At 44.8% G+C, this 20,096-nt stretch overlaps 1 protein-coding gene across 34 annotated transcripts in view; it reads right to left on the bottom strand.

The window, feature by feature from the left end:
* CLASP1 (cytoplasmic linker associated protein 1) overlaps window positions 1–20,096 on the bottom strand; it is a 275,809-nt gene that overhangs the window by 193,003 nt on the left and 62,710 nt on the right. The gene's annotated exons all lie outside the window — the stretch shown is intronic.

Here is a 20,096-nt window from a genome sequence, read left to right as displayed (position 1 = left end):
TGGTATATCCATAAAATTAAATACCATTCAACAATAAAGAGTTGCTGAACAAAGTACAAATACATGCTACGATATAGATGAACCTTGAAAACATGATGCAAGAAACCAAAGTCAGACACAAAACACGACATATTGTATGAATCTACTTATACGAAATGTCCAGAAAAGGCAGATCTACAGGGATGGGAAGTAAATGATTGCCTACAGCTGGGGGCTGGAAGGGGCCCGACTGCAAACGGGCATAAGGGGTCTTTTTCAGAGTGACGGACAAATGCACAACTTGGTGAGTTTACTAAAAATAACTGAATTATACACTAACAGGTAAATTGTACGGTATGTAAATTATATCTCAGTAATGCTGTTAAAAAAAAAAAAATCAGTTATTAGGCTGAACAAAACTCTGATCTTTCCAGCGACTGGATCCCAAAGAATTGACGGCATCTGCCAAAGGCAGGTACTGGTTATTCATCTATCCGGAAATAGTGCCGGGTGTAGAAGGAGAGCAAGGCCAGGGGTCGGGCCGGAGCTTGTGCGGACCAGGAGTCCTCCCGGCTCCCCCGAGAACTCTCTGAAGAGCTCACGGCGTGCACACACCTCAACAGTTCCGCTTGTGGCCCACCGTCCACCTGTGGTTTTCCCGAATGTGCTATGTTCTTCCTTACGTACATTTTGCCTTCCCTCTTCTGCCTGATCTTCTCCCCTTGCATGAACTCCAGTGCCTGCCCGTATATATCCCCTGGGCGTAGACAGAAAGCTGTGTTTCCAGCATGCCCACCATACCCAGTTCTTCTAGCTGTCACACTCATTTCCGGATCATCTATTTGCCTAGTACCTAGAGTCTAGACTCTAAGCTTCTGTAAGGCAGGCTCCAGATCTTCCCCATCCCTATGTCGTCAGCATCAACCATACTGCCAGCAAATTTGAGGGCCTGGGGGTGGATGGGAAGTGGCTGGATGAGACAGTAATAATAGTGTAAACTATTATTTAGGTCATGTTTGCACTGGGCATTCGGATTAACGGTCCCAGATACAATCACCGGCGAAGACACTCTCACTGTCCCCTACTTGTACTCTTGCTTCCACACTTGTCCTCATTCCGTCCATTCCCACCACACAATCAGAAGGCCCTTTTAAAATGTGACTCCTGTAGGGGCGCCTGGGTGGCGCAGTCGGTTGGGCGTCCGACTTCAGCCAGGTCAGATCTCGCGGTCCGTGAGTTCGAGCCCCGCGTCGGGCTCTGGGCTGATGGCTCAGAGCCTGGAGCCTGTTTCCGATTCTGTGTCTCCCTCTCTCTCTGCCCCTCCCCCGTTCATGCTCTGTCTCTCTCTGTCCCAAAAATAAATAAAAACGTTGGAAAAAAAAAATTTAAAAAAAAAAAAAAAATGTGACTCCTGTAATGTCACTCCTCTGTCCCAAAGCCTCCAATGGCTCCCCACGCTGAGTAAGAGCTGGTCTTCACAATGGCCTACAAGCCCTCAGAGCCTGACCCATTCCCTCTCTGAGCTCACTGCCGCCCCTCTCACTTTCAAGTGGCCTCCTGGCTATTCCTCAAACATTCCCTCCTCACCCCTGAGGCTCTGTCTCTGGAATGCTCTTCCCCAGGATATTCATCTTGCCTGTCCCAGCACATGATTCCTGTCTTTGCAAACAGTCGTCTTCTCGGCCAGGCCAGCTGTGACCACCCTACTCAATACCGTGGGTGTATGTGGGCGTGCTGTCCAACGTGCGCCCCTCCACCCACTCGGCTTCATTTGTCTCCAAAGTGTTTATCACTTTCCAGCATTCTAGAAAATTCACTCACTCAGTTAACTTGCTCGCAGCTTCTTTCCCCCAAGTAGAACACAAGTTCTGTGAAGAAAGGCATTTTTATCTAATTATTCATTGCTGTGTTCTAGAACCTCATTTGTTAAATAAATACATGAATTCCATTTGACATGCCTTAATGCTCACCTGGAAAAGTGTCTTTCCTCTAACTTCAAAATTACAGGGGTGCCTGGGTGGCTCAGTCAGTTAAGCATTTGACTTCAGCCCAGGTCATGATCTCACAGTTCATGAGTTCGAGTCCCGCATCGGGCTCTGTGCTGACAGCTCGGAGCCTGGAGCTGCTTCGGATTCTGTGTCTCCCTCTCTCTAACCCTCCCCTGCTTGTGCTGTCTCTCTCTCTCAATAAATAATAAACATTAAAAACTAAATAAATAAATAAATAAGTAAATTAAAAATTACATTGAAAATAAACAAACTGGGGCACCTGGGTGGCTTGGTCAGTTAAGCATCTGACCCTTGGTTTCAGCTCAGGTCACTATCTCACAGTTCATGAGCTCAAGCCCTGCATCAGGCTCTGTACTGACAGCACGGAACCTGCCTGGGATTCTCTCTCTCCCTCCCTCACTCTGCCCCTCTCCAGCTCTGTCTCTCCAAATAAATAAACTTAAAAAAAAAAAAAAAAAAGAACAAACTGGGGTGCCTGGGTGGCTCAGTTGGTTAAGCGTCTAACTTCGGCTCAGGCCATGATTCCACAGTTTGTGGGTTCCAGCCCCATGTCGGGCTCTGTGCTGACAGCTCAGAGCCTGGGGCCTGCTTCAGATTCTGTTTCCCTCACTCTCTGCCCCTCCCTCGCTCGTGCTCTCTCTCTCTCTCAAAAGTGAATAAACGTTAAAAGAAAAATTTTTTTAAAAAGAACAAATAATTTGACATAACTTGCTCCTTTTATACTTCTTGATGCTAAAAAGTGAGGCTAAAACATAAGTAGAAACTAGTACAACTGAAGCATCAGGGAAGTCTTGATCCCACGTAAGAAGCCCTGCACTGGGTCACGAATCTGCATTCTAGTTGTGCCACCAAGTGACTGTGTCAATCCTCTCTGGGCCCTATCTACGAAACTAAAACTAGTGGTCCCCAAGGCCCTGCAAACCCCACGGTCTGAATTCTGTTCTTTGTTCACCCCCTTCTGAAGTGGTGCTCACTGTGGATGCTGGGCCTTCCCCTAGCCCTCAAGAGCGGGTGCCGGAACGGACGCTGTCCCGGTTCTCAGTGCAGGTAATAAATTCTGTTGGTGCCCGTCTTAGCTGATACCTTAGAGCAGCGGCCCCTCTACTTTCTTGATTGAACATCCTTATTAGAATACCTCATATGTATCAATAATAAAATACTGTTAAGGCAGATTTACCGTAAAATTCTAAAATAACATGGAAAATACAATACTTTCAAAGAACAGAATTAGGGGCACCTGGGTGGCTCAGTCAGTTGAGCGTCTATTGGTTTCGGCTAAGGTCATGATCCCAGGGTCGTGGGATCAAGCTCTGTGTCAGGTTCTGCACTGAACGTGGAGCCTGCTTGGGCTACTCTCTCTCTTCCCTGCTCATGTTCTCTCTCTCTCTCTCTGTCTCTCTCTAATAAAAAAATAACAAATTTAAAAAGTAAAGAACAGAATTAAAAATCAATTTAACAGGGGCTCTAACTTGGCTCGATGGCCTGCCCCAGCCCCACCAGGAAGCCCACTGACAGGTGAAACAGCATTAGCTGTGAAGTTGTACTGAGCCCAAGTGGAAAGGAGAGAACATCATCACAACAAAAAGAAATCCTCCAGGGTCCCACTTCCTAGGAAGCAACTCACTGCCAATAAGGGGAAACATTATAATCCCAAGTCCCTCAAACTCCAAATTAGAACGAATTTCATTTATTTTTGGAACAGAGAGAGACAGAGCGTGAACGGGGGAGGGGCAGAGAGAGAGGGAGACACAGAATCGGAAACAGGCTCCAGGCTCTGAGCCATCAGCCCAGAGCCCGACGCGGGGCTCGAACTCACGGACCGCGAGATCGTGACCTGGCTGAAGTCGGACGCTTAACCGACTGCGCCACCCAGGCACCCCTAGAACGAATTTCAGAACTAGCGAAATTCTGGCTCACTTTGTTCAGATAGTTCACGAGAATGATCTTGCAAACCAAAGCTTTCAACATGGCTTGGGTACTTTAAGAACATTTTATGAAAAATCAATCCACTGAACTGCAGCAATCAGCAAAACTACTGCAGAATATACAGAGTCATCCTTTGTCTGAACTCAAGGAGAAAGCCTTACTTAAGGTCACTGTGATGAAGGCAGGCAAGGTGCGGACCACATCTGGTGAGAGGTGTAAACCACACAGTGTAAGACAAACCAGCAGAATGCTCAATCTTCAGAAACCCAGTACTTGAGGACGCGGGGAGGAGAAAGGTCCAAGCAGCAGATGGAGAATAGTCTTTGGAGGCAGACAAAATGGATTCAGAACATGACACCACCAACCACCACTCTTACTAGCTACAGGACCCCAAGAAAGTTAACATCTCGAAGTCCACGTATGTATCTGTAAAATGGGATACCTAATATGCCCTTCTGCGGGTGACTGGGAGAATTACTGAAGCAATCTATTTAAATTACCTGGCACAGTGAGCCACACACACAGTAACCATGGCCCTAGCATGTTAAGCTTTGGGGCTTTATGGGATCTCAAAATAGAAATATCCTGTAGGCAGATGTCTGCTAGCCAAACCCTGCTGCATCTGAGATGCAGATACCAGTCTAAGAACGGTATATATGGATGAGTTCCCCAGTAAGGACATGCCACAAAAGATCAGAAGTATCCTACTAGAAACCAATAGCCGTCCAGCAGACTGGAAACACCAGGGCATTACCATAGTCAAATAGGGTGGGAACACAGAAATATTCTGATTCGCATTCTGACAAGCCTTAGCAGTACAGTAAGAAAAGAGAAAGAATAAAGAGATAAGAGCACTAAAAAAGAAAAGGCATTATTACCATTACTTGCAAATAATAATTGTCTACTAAGAAAATCCAAGGCAAACACCTGAAAATTAGAAGCAACAAGAGAGTAAGTTGGCCAAATCTCATGCATATATAGAAAAATCTATGCCTTTTCACTATATCAATCAGAACCAGGAAGAAAGTCTAAAGGGAAAAAAAAATCAGATTTACAATTCCAACAACAACAACAACAACAACAACAAACACATAGTAATGAGGACTGAACCATAAGACCTATGTGAAGAAATTATAAAAATTTTACTAATGGATATAAATAAAGTACAAACATATGAAGAGAAATGTCATATTCCTAAAGGAAAAAAACAAGAACACACACAAATAAAAGAGAAATAACAAACTGGACAAAAAAAAAATCTGTAAAATATGTAGTGAAGGATCACATCCATGACTTAAAAAAAAAACCTACAAATAATTTTTAAAAATAAACATTTATTTTTTTAAATGGACAATTCATCCTATAAAACATCAATAAACATACAAACTTACTCAGTCTCATTTATATCCAAAGAACTGTAAATCATGATACACCATGTACAACCTACTGGGTTGAGATACGTTTTAAAAGATCAGTAATGACCTATGTGTTTGGAGGGTTCTGGAAAACAGACACTAGCATAAGCTGCTCACAACCTTGGTAAGTGTAACTGATACAGGATTTGGGCACACATTTGATGGCTATGAAATTTTTAATATGTATAAACTTTGACCCAGCAAGTTCATCTAGGAATCCATTTCAGAAACATTAACACAAGTATGCAAAACAGTACAGTGTGCATACAACAGTGATCACTACAGCATTATTTTGTGAAAGAAAAACATTAAAAATAATTCTGGGGGCGCTTGGCTGGCTCAGTCAGTGGAACATGTGACTCTTGATCTCGGGGTCATGAGTTCAAGCCCAGAAATGGGTGTAGAGCTTACTTTAAAAAAATAAATAAATAATAATAAGAATATCCATCAACAGGTAACTGGGTGTGTGTATATAGTTATATGTGGTTGTGTGCTGTCTGAATAATTAAAAACAATAACAAATACATTCACAATGAACAATCCAAAAATAAAATTAGAAACCAATTCCATTTACAACAGCACCAAAAAGAAAAAAATGCTTAGGAATAAGCTTAACAAGAAAAAAGTGCAAGACTTGCACACTGAAAACTACAAAATGCTGTTGTTGAAAGAAGTTCAAGACCTAAATAAATGGAAAAGAGATCCTTTGTTCATGGAACAGAAGACGACATTGCTAAGGTGGCAATACTCCCTAAACTAATCTACAGATTCAATGCATTTGCTATTAAAATTCCAGCTGCCTTTTTCTGCAGAAATTGACAAGCCACGCTGTGGAGAGAGAGAGAGAGAGAGAGAGAGAGAAAGCAAGAGAGAGAGAGAGGGAGGGAGGGAGGAAGGAAGGAAGGAAGGGAGAAAAGCCAAGCTGCAGCACTGTCATATGTAGTGTGACCCTCTCTGGTTTGTTTTTTTTTTTTAAACTTACATGCAGTTTTTATGTGTGGGTAAGTCTGCATTGTGAGGAAAAGGCCTTTTACCCTGCCTCATACGTGTCTGTATTTGCACAACAAGCACATATAATTTCATAGTGTAAGAAAATCACAATAAAAAACTGTTTAAGTGTTAAACAAATAAATTTCAATTCCCTGCCAGGCCGCCTGCCAGGAAGGAATGGAAGGCGCCTTCGGTCCAGGTTTGGTCTGCACAGGGGAGAAGGAATCCGCACCCAAGAACGCCCCTCTGCCCCAGGTTATTCCACCTCTGACAGAAGAGTGTCACTTCAGTGGCAGGTATTCTAAGAGCAGCCAGTGACTGACGACCACTGAAGCGACAAGGTGAACGTGCGTTCGTTATACATTCTCTCTACTTCCACGCGGGTGTGAAATTTTTCACAGTACAAAGTGAAAGAAACATACGGGTGCTTAGATCTTTGATCTTCAGGGCCCAGCTCTCCTTAACTAGTAGTCAGGGTTCGGGATCAATGAATCACTCACTATCTAACTGTATCCTGAGGTCCTCTGGCCCTCACCCCACATGCTGCAGTGACTCGGAACAGCATCTTGCAGTACACTGACATCAGACAACCACTATCAAAGGAAAACTCCCGTGATATGAAACAGTAAGACAAGTATTTAGAGTTGAGGGGAGGGCAATTGGGCCTCCTAAAGGGTTTTTAAAAACCAGTTAAAATGAATACGTTCACTCTTCTCTCTTGTGGAAAACCATCAGTTTCCTCCCACAGCCAGTCTATCTACAAGGGGCGTTACAGGTCTGCGGGCACCAGGATGCTAAAACCGGAGGTAAAGGGAGCCAGCAACTCACAGGAAGGGGCTCAAGGTTTCATTTATATTAGGACTTAATGTCGGACAAGGTGTTCTTGTGTTCCGTGGTTTCTCTGGAGACAAAACTTTTTCCTCTGACCGCAGCAATAACGTGTTCCTGTGAGTTGCACATAAAAGAGATTTCTTTACTATGGACCTGAGCGAAAGAGCCTGACAGGCCGATCGCCTTCTGTCTCTTTAGAGCAAAGCCCAGTGCTGAACAAAGCACAGAAACCCAGGCAGAGAGTCTACCTTCCAGGGCCTGAGTGTATGCTGAAGACACATTTGCTGACATCGAGTTCCTGGGAGCTTGGGGGGGGGGGGGGGTAGTGGGGGATGACTCAGGGCAGCCAGCCAGCACACAGCCTCAGAGAAGGCATTCAATACAGTATTCGGTTCTCCCAACTACATCTCTCCACCCTCATGCTATATTCTGCCTTTCACTGATCTCCCTAGTCATCCAGCAATGAATAAAGAACTCCAAAGCCCCATCAGGCTAGAACACAACCGAGGTGCCCGAACACCAAGGGAGTCCTTTTTTCCCCTCTACTAAAAATCAACTGGACAGCTCTTCCAAACACTTTCAGATAAATACAATTTGGAAACTTTTCAGCTCTGGAGCCATCCCAAACTCTTCAATTATTGACGAGGAGATCAAACACCAGCACCGAAACACAGCAGGCAGGTTTTGTTTAAGCTGGGCTTTCTCCTCTGGGGTTTTGCTCACGTTTTTTTAAGTTCTGTCTTTCCACAAGGTGGCTGGGTACAGGAGATCCTCCCTGCCTTTGTTTGACTTTGTTCTCTTTGATCTGGAAAGGGAGTCATCAGGCCCTTCTGGTCTCTGTGCCTTCATCTGTACAACGCCTGCGTGATGATTTGGGGGAAGCGGCTACATCACACTGAAACACCGAGGCAGGGAAAAGCAGTGTGGTTTTATCAAAGGGAGCAAGTAACAGTTTGAAGAGAAGGCAGGCAGAATCCGCAAAAACCTCGGTCGTGGGCTGAGCCTCTCCTCTTCCAATCCAGAAGTTCATTCATGCTTTCAAACACACAATGCATGGTGGCCTTGCCAGAAATGAAGAACATCATACACGCCTACACACTCAATGAATTCACTTATGAAAAATAGCCAACTTGTTCCAGCACAGAAAGCTTAAAGGCAGAACAGAGAGATCAAAATAAATTTGCTGTTCTGATTTCTTCTAACTTCCAGCCCCTTGGAAAACAAAAAGGCCCTGTGAACTGGGAATAAATTCTCAGCTATGGGGAAGCCAGCCTTTCCTGTACTACTTCCTACTCAATCTAATTCTGAACTCAAATCTCAAAAGTACGCAAGACCACATTTGAAAGAAATAAGACGGAGCATGGGATGAAAATGAAAGTTCAAGACAGAGTTATTTCATAATCTTTATTTTCAAGACAGAGAGAGAGTGAGTGAGCATGAGTGGGGGAGGGGCAGAGAGAGAGGGAGACACAGAATCGGAAGCAGGCTCCAGGCTTCGAGCTGTCAGCACAGAGCCCAACGCGGGGCCTGAACCCACGAACCGTGAGATCATGACCTGAGCACAAGTCGGACACTTAACCGACGGGGCCACACAGGTGCCCCACAGTGTAGTTATTTCAAATGAGGAATTCACTAGCTAGTCCAGGGCAATGCTGGAAAGCAAAAGAAAGAGAAAAGCTAACATTTACCCATTCCTCCATACATGCCCATTAGGACCCCACTCTGCTCTGTGCTGTCACTTCATCTCTCTAGCCTAGCAGTGGATGATCTGTCAACCCCTAAAGTGGTTTGACTTCTGCAGTTTGGGCTTCTCCCTAACTCAAAACCAACTGAAGAGGAATTATGGAAGAGGCCCTGGACATAAAGGGCCTTGGATATGACCCTGCGTGTAATGTTTCCATCTTAGTGACGGCCTTGTCACCCAGCCTCACATCCAACTGTGAAGGTCTCCAAAACCCAGCACTCTCAATAGAGCAGTCTTCCTCCCAGGGTGCAGAGAAGTCCCGAATCCAGGGTCCAGAGGCATGCCGGTTGCAGATAGGAAACAAGCACACATTTACATCATCAACCTTTCCATGAAAGGTTGACGGCCCATGAAAATGATAGTACAGAAGCACAGAAGATTCTTTCCAAAACGACCCACACAACTTGGGGTGGGGGCAGAACTCAGGTGGCCACGTAAATGCCATTTTTCTGCAAACACAATTCTGGGAGAAGGGAAGCCACACCCCAGAATATGCTCCAAGGGGGCTGCAGGGAGAATGAAAGCTCAGCCACCGGATAGCAAGCCGGCTCAGGGCTCCTGAGTGCAGCTGTGAGGCACCAAGGGATTAGGATGCCGGGATGGAGCAGGGGAACGCAGGCAGGTGAGGGGCTGCCGAGGGAAGAGGAGGGAAGTGTTGTCAACAGGGAAGGAGGGCAGGGAAGGAGCATCTAGGAACAGGCCAGGCTGGGTCCCCTTTGCACATCAGGCTCAAGTCAGTGATAATTCTCTGGTAAGTGTTCACATGTTTCCCTGGTAAGGTAAGGTAACCAAATAATTTATCATCCTCACTGGGGAATTCTGAGGTTCAAAGGGAGGGCTACTAGTAATTATACCAGGACAACAGGCATAAACTGCGACATCCCAGGCAAAAAGGACAGGCTGTCTCAGAAGGCATGAGTCCCCAAGGGCAGGAACCATGTCTTACTCTGCTGTGTATTCACAAGACCAAATAGGCCCTCGGTAAATGATGACTGCACAACTGACCTGACTACTTGCTTCAACTCCGAATTTGCCAAAAGCAACTTGAGTGTTATTGCTACCCGGGCCTCCTTGTTGCAAACTGCAGGAGGCCCCGTCCAAGTCCTCCGCAGCAGGTGCGCTCCTCTAAAAGGAGACACACGCTGTTTTCATTATTGAAGTACAGCTGATGTACAGGGTTATGTTAGTTTCAGGTGTGTAGCACGGCGACTTGACAAGTCTGTACATTACTCAACGCTCATCTGTCACCATACGTGATTACAATATTACTGACTCTAATGCCCCATCCTGTACTTTTCATCTCTGTGGCTTATTTATTTTATAACTGGAAGTTTGTACTTCTTGCTCCCCTTCACATATTTTGCCCATTCCCCGCCCCCTCCCTCTGGCAATCACCAGTTTGTACTGAAGACTCTGTTTCTTCCGTTTGTAGACTCCACATATAAGTCAAATCATAATGGTATTTGCCTTTCTCTGCTTTATTTACTTAGCATACACATTTTTAATTAAAAAAGCAAAAGAAACTCAATGATCTTTGAAATGAACCTCCTCCGTATCCCCCGCCAACCATATTCCTGCCTTAAAGCTGCCTGCCCACTGAATTCACTGTGACCTTCCACGTTCACCCTGTCCCAGGCTGGGAAAGGCTGTCAGAGCCCTGGGAGCTGCCACGACAGCTGATGCCCCATGCCCGGGGCACAGAGCCTTTTTCCAGCAGGGCCGCTCCCCCTTTAACCACTCTCTGGCTTAGTAACTCCAAACAAAGGTCATCAGACGTGACCAGCAGACTCGCACGCTCTGGCCTACGTGTTTATGGCAATACCAAGAGACACGATATGCCAAAAAAAAAAAAAAAAAGGAAGATTCTAAAACGTGTTCTAAGTTCCTTTCTTCCCTTTTTGAGTCAGTTTGCCATAAGTCATCCACCAGGAAGGTTAACAGGAGCCCTGGAATCTGCTTCTTTTCTGAGAAGAAAACACCAAGAAAGACAAGTGAAGATTTCCTGCAGGGGAAAGGTTTCGGGGAAGGCCACAAACAAGCTGGTGGGAGTTAGCACGGGGCTCTGGGCCTTCACTTCTCTTGGAGATTGACAGCTGTGATTCCTATTAATGGATCTCTAGCACTCCTCTTAGATTTCACTGGTTTAATCCAAGCTACCAACTAATTGAGACCAGCCCATAAGCTATTCAGGTGCCTCTGAAGCAACTGTTTCAAGGTTCTCCCACAACAGGGGGCTAGGAGGTGGGGGGGGGGGGTGCAAAAAAAGGGGAGCAAACCCCATTTCCCCAGGGGAAACTCTGGCCAGGTCTCAAAGGCCTTGCATTTCTTGGGTCCCATTATCACATGCCAAAGGTATGATACGAATTCTCATTTTTATAAATCCTGAAATTATGTTACAAAACAACACAATTCTACTGCAGTGTAACATGTTCCAGGTTCCACTATACTTTGTGTGTCAAAAAAAACTAGTATCATCAATGTTAAGTATTTCATGGAAATGACCTGGGCCTCTTTCTTTTCCTGAAAGGCTCTGTTTTCAAGTAAAACTATGACAGCTTAAAAAAAAAAAAAAAAGAAAGAAAGAAAAGAAAAAAAAGAGGTGTCATGTAGAAGCCTAATGCCTCTGATGTCTGCAGCCAGAAGTTCCTTAGGTCGGGGAGACTCAGAGTTCCAAAACAGCAGGCATTGTTGAGAAAAGGCAATCGATTTATTTTACTGAGGATTTACTTAGTCTTAGATTACTCTCAGACACCATAGGAAATGCTCGTATCATTCCCCAACTTTCCCTCAACATCCCAACCATCCACCCCCAGTCTCACTACCTCTCATCGCACTGGACTAGCTTCTGGTTACCTCCTATTCATCCCCAAGTGAGCTCAGACACCATCACAACTTTCTAACTTCTCAAAGAACACTCTTGGGGGCTGCTCAAACATCTTCAGAGCCTCCTCAAGGCCTGTGAGAAAACAACTTCACTGCCTTGGCGTGGCATCCATCCTCTCCAAGGCCTGGCCCCAATCGGTCTTTCTAGAGAGCACAGTTCAGGAGGAGGGTTTGGGTTCTGAACCCAGATGGCCCATTTCAGACGCCAGCTCTACCACTTATCTTCACTTACTAAAGGGGAACTGTAGCAGTAACTAACAAAGATGGTCATGAGGGTTAGGTGCTGATTTGCTTACGAGCCCAGCACATGCCTGATACACAGAGCTGGTGAATGAACGTGAGCTATTTTCATTATCCCCAGCCTCCTTCTTTCCCTGAACAAATATTTGAGTACTGCTGTAGGCCAGGCCCTGTGCTGAGTGCCAGGCTTACAGAGTGAACCAAATACAGTCCTGCCTTCCTGGAGCTTCTGCGTAGATGCATGGGGCAGGACAGTGCCCATGGCTTCATTGACCGACCCAGTCAAAGTGGGACCTTCCCCAGCCTGCTGTGGCCACCACCACTTTGCTCAGACAGTTTCCCCCATAAATGTGCGCTCCTCCCTGCCCAAATCCTGCCATCTTTTAAGACCCAGCTCCCAGGCCACCACTTCTGGGACGCTTTTGGTTGTCTCTGCCCACCTGAAAGGAAACCTACAGTCAAGCATTGTTTCCAACAGGTCAGTTGTGACATAAAACATGGGGTCCTCGTACGCAAATCTCATCTACTCTGTTACAATCCTGTTTGAAGGCAGAAATATCCTTTTTCTCTCAACAACTGGCACTTCTTACCTTCTCAAAAAATAGAAAAAAACTGGGAAATGAACAAAGAAATTTCCAACTTAATTACCCTGCGGTCATCTGTGACTAAGGGAACCCAAAGAGAAATGTGATGGTAAAAAGGTATTAGGAAAGAAAAGAAATACCTTTAGAGGCCCACAAGACTCAGAGTTCAATTATCGTGGCTGAGAGTTACAGTGTCTCTTCCCTTACGTGACTACCAGTGTCTTCTCAGATGGGGTTGGTAAGCTGGAAAAGTTTCTGTGGACTGATAACTTCTAAGACTTGCCTGCTTTTACACCAGTGAAACAAAAGAGAAAGATTAAGGCCTTCCTTTTCTTAGCAGTAAATGCTCACTGAAAGCTGAGAGGGAGAAAGGCCCAGTACAGAACAGAAGGATTTATACACCTGTCCAGAGGACTTCAGACCAATGTGGAGCATGCTATCCGGCTCAGGGCCAACTGGCAACAGGAGAGGGGTGGCTCATGAAGCCCAGCCTGAATCTGGTCAGGTCCAGTCTCTGCCCAGCAGGCTCAGTAAGTCCCAGCTTCCCTCCCTCGTGAGACCTCCCAGCTTCCCTCCCTCGTGAGACAGGGGCAGGGGTGACCAACGCAGAGGGGGGCTCTAAGTGGCCTTCAGAGCCTCTGGGCCCTCGTGCTGGGACAGTCCAATCAGATACCAAATGACCCATAAAAAACTCAAAGTGCCTTTGATTTCAGATAAGGAACATGTTGTATTCTAGACCGACAGGAGAACATATGAAAGAGACATTTGCTTAATAATCAAAACGCAACCAGGGTGCCTGGGTGGCTCAGTCAGTTAAGCGTCTGATTCTGGATTTCAGCCCAGGTCGTGAGCTCACAGTTCATGGGGTCAAGCCCTGAGCTGGGCTCTGCACTGACAGCTTGAAGTCTGATTGGGATTCTCTCTCCCTCTCTCTCTCTCTGCCCCTTCCCCACTTGTGCTTGCTCTCTCTCTCGCTCTTTCTCTCAAAAAAACAAACTTTAAATAATTATAACACAACCTCAGAGAAGGCTCCCCAGCACCAAGCAAGTAAGAAGCCCACAGAAGGATGGAAGGGTGAGCCTGCCTGGAGAGAAGTGTTGCTAAATAGCTAAGGCTGATCCTAAGTATCTGAACTTTCCATTTAGCTTCCAGAAAGCTCAGAAAATGGACTGGACATCTATATTACAGAGAATATTCAGGAACTTAGCCTTTCACGATGTCTCAGGGTCACCATTACAAACACAGTCACTGTGAGAAAGTCCAAGAGTTTCTATCCAGGATCTTTACAAGGCCCAGCAACAAATCCGAGGAAGTCTTCTGTGCCATTCAGGCCCTTGCTGGCCTTCTCCTACCTTCACGGAGACACTGGAGGAGAAAACCTCTCTCCACAAGTTTTCTTTTGGGAGGTGGTGGAGTTTGGAGGGACAGAGTTGATAAAGCAGTCTCTAGCTGTCCTGGGATGGTGTCACCTGTCCCTTAAGTCATGGGCCTTCCAGAGACATCTGTCCAACCTCTCATGATGTTCATTTACTCAATAAATATCTGAGTGGCCACCACATCCCAAGCACTGTTGTTCTAGGAAACGGATATTCCGTGGTTAAACAAGACAGGCAAGCACCCTCCAGTCTGGAAACATACACTCAAGTGGGGGGAGGGGGATTTCAGATAGGGTAAAGGTAACGGTGAGGGTAGAAACTACTTAGGGAAGTCAGAGAGGGCTGAATGGTAAGATACGGGTCACAACACAAAGAACCGGGGGAAAGCTGACCTGCCATCAGAAAGGCCTCAAAAGCATGTTTTAAAGGCAGAAAGACCAGGATGGCCCGAGCACAGTAAGAGGCAAAGTCAGCAGGAGGGGGGAAAAAGGCCAAGAGACAGACAGGGCCAGGCCATGGGCACAAGGTCATTTACACTATGAGGCCAAGTTTTAGCTTTATTCTAAGTAAATTGGGAAGACACTGGAGACGGGCTGAAAAATGAGAAAATCCGAATTATGATTTTAAAAAATTACTCAGAACGCTGTATACACTGGAGGCTGACCATAGCCAATCTTGTTTTTAAACTGTGTTGACACAACAACAGTGTACTTAAGCATACAGATTCTGGACCCAGACTCTGACACTTACTGGTAACTTTGAGCAAATTATTTCCTCTGTATGCCTCAGTTTCCTGACATGTAGAATGGAGATACACATGAATATCTCATAATTATTGCTCCAGTTTCAGTTGTAAGGACAAAGGCAAAACAAAAAGGTATCAAGTGTCTAAAGTCCCTGATAATGCAAGCACTTATGACCAAGCAGCCTCTAGAATATCAGTCTTCACTCACACACTCTCTCTCTGAAAGAGGAAACGGACGGTTCAAACAGTCTTGTTCACAAAGGAAAAAGTGTCCTCCTTCCTTTTCTTTTTTAACATTTTACTTTTTATTATTATTTTAACGTTTATTTATTTTTGAGAGTGGGAGAGGGCGAGTGGGGGAGGGGCGGAGGGGGGCGGGACAGAAGATCAGAAGCAGGCTCTGCACTGAAAGCAGAAAGCCTGACGTGGGGCTCGAACTCATGAACCATGAGATCATGACCCGAGTGGAAGTCAGATGCTTAACCGGCTGAGCCCCTCCAGGCGCTCCAGTGTCCCTCCTTTTCACTGTCAGAAGGTACTACTAGGGTGGGGGAAGGAGTATCCCCAAATGTGAACTAGAATTCAATGCACCACGCAGTAGGACATTGTTTCTTAAAGATAAAGACAATCTTCTCTTGTCTTGAAAAGGTTTTCCTTCTCTCCATGAAAAACAGCTCTGTGGCTACAGTTATTCACGCTGAGCATCTGAGCAACATGATAGAGCCCCACATGCCTGATTGTTCATTTTCTAACAGCTGCAAACAGAATCCAATGAACTCTTAATGATCCAAGAGGCTTCCCGCCTGCCAGGCATCCTCTGTCACAGAGCCTACGTAGTTTTCAGTATAATCAGAAAGCCCAGCTTCCCCCTTCCGGGAGGGGGGTAGGGGGAAGGGGACAGGATGAATATTTTGATTTCTTTTACAACGTCAAAACTACACTTTGTATTTCTAGATTTTCTTCACTAGGATCTTAAATGTTACGACACTCATGATTTTTCTATTTGGAACTTTCTGGGAACAAATCATAATTTAAAATCAACATCTTAAATTACTAACAAAGGTTGGGATGGATGCCAAGGCATTCATCCAACTAACCCATTTTCCAAATTTATTGGCTAGGAAGGAAACAAGGAATATTCCTGGCTGATACCCAGGTATCTACTCCCACTGCCCTACAACCCCACCTCACTTCATCCTCACGAGAGATCAAAGTCACCCATGGGATTTGGAGGCCCATCAGAATCCTCCTACCTTACACGGAGCATTTCTACAAATTCATCCCAAAGCTAGCCCCTCTCATAAAACTACACTATGTTAGGACACAACTATCAAAGAGCAAGTTGTCACAGTGACATTTATTAAGTGACAAGGCAGATTAACAGAAAATACAAAGAAAAAGAAAAAGCCATCTCAAATACAAGCAGGCAGGAACTACTTATTACACAGCTGAATATAATTACATTTAATAAGCCATTACTATATGCTGGTCCTTCTGTGCAAACAAGGGAATCAGAGACACCCCTTGACAGATAAAATGTGGTCCTCACCTGCAAGAATACGGACTATACAGTTAAAACAAGTGGGCAAAGGGACACAATATAAGGCACAACATGGTCTGGCAAAAGTGCCATGTGGTCCAAGGGCTCTGGGGGCACCAGCCATTGTAGTATTCTCAACCGGGGAAGATCAGCACAGACTTTACAGAGGTCACAGCATTGAAGCTGAGCCTTCAACCATGTAAAGGAGTTTGGCAAGGCCAAGAAGAGGTGATCCATACCGAGCAAAGGGAAGAGAGACACCAAGTCAGTGTGGCCACAGTGTGGAGGGAAAAGGGTGGAAGGAAAGCAAAGAACGGCATGTTTGGGACAAAAAATATTGCAAGGTTTTGAACACTGTGCCCTGGTGTTCAAGCTTTCTTCTGTAGACAGCAGACAACTCAAGGCTTCCGAGCAGGGAGGGACACAACAGATCTGTGTTTTAGAAAGCTTACTTGGCCCAGACAGGCAGATCAGTCAGAAAGCTCCTTCAACAGCCAAGGAAAGAGGAAAGTGGTGTCTGAGTCCTGTGTTAGAGACAGACTAAAATGAAAAGAACGCAAAAGCTTGGGAAGATACTTCAGGTTAAATAATTGCTAACATTTTCTTTATGCTTTTCTATTTTCCAGCAGGCACATATTCTTAAATATGGAGGGGAAATACAAAAAGGATTACTTCAGAAAAACACTACCACAATTGATCGATAATTGGGTCGGGTGTGTTGGGGGAGTAAGGAGTAAGAGTCAGCCCCAGACCTCCACGGATGGTGTCTGGTCATGCCTCCAACCTGAACAAGAACAGAAGAGGAAAGGTCCTGTAAGGAGCAGTCCTGTAAGGTTTGTCCACCATCTTCTTCCAATTAATTAAAACAGAAAGAGGGAGCACCAAACATATTAAATCTAGTTCAGGTTCCACTAACCCAGGGCTGGACGTAGGTAAAGTACTCTATGGTGCTCAAGAAAACATGGTTTTCAAAGCAGAGGACCAACGTACACAAAGGACAGTGTAAACAAAGTGAAAATTGGATACTGATCATCAGTTTTCAAGTATGTATTCCAAAAACATTTTTTAACATGTATTCATTTTTGAGAGAGACAGAGTGCAAGCGGGAGGAGGGGCGGAGAGAGAGGGAGACACAGAATGGAAAACAGGCTCCAGGCTCCAAGCTGCCAGCATAGAGCCCGATGTGGGGTTCGAACCCACAACCATGAGATCAAGACCTGAGCCGAAGTCGGACGCTTAACTGACTGAGCCACCCAGGAGCCCCATAGTTTTCAAGTATGTGTTAAGTCATTTTCAAAGTGTGCTTGATATGCAAGAATGCACATGCAATAAATTAGTTGTCTACTCTTGAAAAAAAATTTTTTTTAATGCTTTTATTTATTTTTGGGAGAGAGACAGAGCATGAGTGGGGGAGAGCAGAGAGAGAGAGGGAGACACAGAATCTGAAGCAGGCTCCAAGCTCTGAGCTGTCAGCACCCGGCACGGGGCTCAAACTCCTGAAACTGTGAAATCATGATACGAGCCAAAGTCGGACACTCAACCGACTGAGCCACCCAGGCGCTCAGCTATCTACTCTTTAAAACATCAGCTGGATAATATTATTGTACTATTTGGCCCAAAACTATCATGGTCTATATTCCTACATTCAGTAGAATTAAAAGGAAGGATATCATATGTCATCTTAATCTATAAATGAATTCTCTCATATTAAGTGTGATATATCTCTCTATTACCCTGGCATCACAAACCTGAAATGCTGGATTAAAAAAAAAAACTTTTCAGGTTGTAAGCAAAGGATACACAAAAATGAGTACTAATAAAGCTGGATATTGTGAGTCTGATGTTGGGTTGTATCCATGTCCATATCCTGGTTATATTCAATCACAGTCTGGCAAAAAAGTAACCATTTTTGGGAAACAACATCTGTACAAGGGATCTCTGTATTATTTCTCATATGAATTTATAATTATCTCAGTTTTTAAAACAGGGATCTTTTTAAGAAAAAAAAACCCAGGGGCAGCTCTGTCCTGTGAAATGCTATTTATTTTGACCACACAATAGACTAAAAACAAAAAAGAAGTTTTAGAGCTAAGTGCTTAGTGCTTATAGGTAAGAGCATACAGATGTATCAGATTCTAAATCTCAAGTGGCCACAAAGTAAAAGGGAGACAGTAAGAGGAAAACAGTGAATACCAATCCTCTATCCCCAGCTTTACATACAGTAAGCGAGGCCGGGACCATCATTGCTCTCCATTTCACCCATCTTCCTCGGGAAGCCACGGCTCAGAGGGAACACGATCTGCTCCAGACTACACACCAGAGTAGAGCTGAGCGAAATCAAGTGTTCCCAGCTCAGCATAAAAATGCCAAAGGAAAAGTCTTAGTTCCTACTTCCAGAGGAGTGGGGGTGGAGGGGGAGGAAAGAGAAAGGAACGTGGAAGGTTATAAGCACCCAAACTGATAATAACCGTGCAGTATCCCAGCAGTACCTAGATGAGTAAGCCAAGGTGCACGACCTACTGAGCCGCTTCATGTTATGAGCTATGGAGAAAGAGACACAGCTAAAACCCTGCCCAACACCGGAAGGTGCAAATTCCCACCAACAATAGAAAAATGGCCTACTTAAGAGCTACCACGAGCCAAGACAAAGCCCTGAGGCCCTGACAGACAGGTCGCTATAACGGCAAGGTATTATGGAATCTGGTTCACATCCATTATTCTCACTTGACTATCACAAAATCACATGGAACACCATGCACAGGAAGGGTCAGGGGTTTTTTTCATTCATTAGGCAAATTCTATTGAACAAAAAGTATGTGCTGAGGCGGGGACAGGATGCAGAACCTCCGGCAGGGACAGATCTGAATTATTAGACCCCCAAAACAAAACACAGCCCCTGCCCTCCAGAAGCTCATAATCGAGTGGGGGGAGCCCACATGTGAACAGGTGACTTCGATATAGTGTGAAACCAGATAAAATGCTTCCCCGTTTTCAAATCTGACAAGTTGTCCCAGGCATATTGTGGACAATTCCTGCCTAGACCTGCAATTAGCCACTTCTCTAAGGTATCCCAATTCCTTTTACTGGAAAAGTTCCTTTAGAACTGGCTCTGTGCCCTTTGACACAACTTGAAAGGGCTCCTGCTGGTCAAGCAGGGGACATCAAGAAGATGGTCAAATGTAAAACAAATATGTTTAAATCCCTTGGTTATATTAATACTAAAAAGACCCTCCTTGGTCATCTTTGGAAGCTGGTAGGTACCACCTCGTGATCTGAAAATTGATAAACCAAAGGAAAGAACAAAGCAGTCTAACTGCTTTCCTATGCAGAATGTAGTTCAGAGTAAGCAACTAGTTGATGAGTCAAAGTTCTTCTTTATGGGAGAACCATAAGAATCTATTAATAAATAATAGAACTAAAAGGAATGCAGAATTAGAAAACTGTCCTGTTGCCATCTAATAAAATAATCTTGGCAGCAATCATCAATTTCTACTAAAACCTTTAAGTGTAACATTATGTAACAGAAGGATCAGTGAGGACACCTGAACCCACTGGTCAATCTGAGCATCACCGAAAAGTGGGACAGACAGACAATACAGGCCTGCTAATGTGATGCCAATGGATGAACATACTACCTAAGCAGCATTGGTTACAAAAAGAAAAACTGAAGCTAATAGAGCTTCTAGAATCAGATCGAACTACCAGCTTTCCGGAAACAGAAGAATGTGCTAGATGACGCAGTGCAATAAAAAATGCAATCATTTAAATCCTGAATAAGGGAGATTCTATGGGGCAAATAATATAGTCCCTCCAACAAATAAACTATATGGGAAA

This window comes from Puma concolor, chromosome C1 (assembly GCF_028749965.1).
Source record: "Puma concolor isolate L17-30 chromosome C1, mPumCon1.1.hap2, whole genome shotgun sequence".
In the NCBI taxonomy this organism is placed as follows: domain Eukaryota; kingdom Metazoa; phylum Chordata; class Mammalia; order Carnivora; family Felidae; genus Puma; species Puma concolor.
This window is presented reverse-complemented; position numbering and strand designations above follow the sequence as displayed.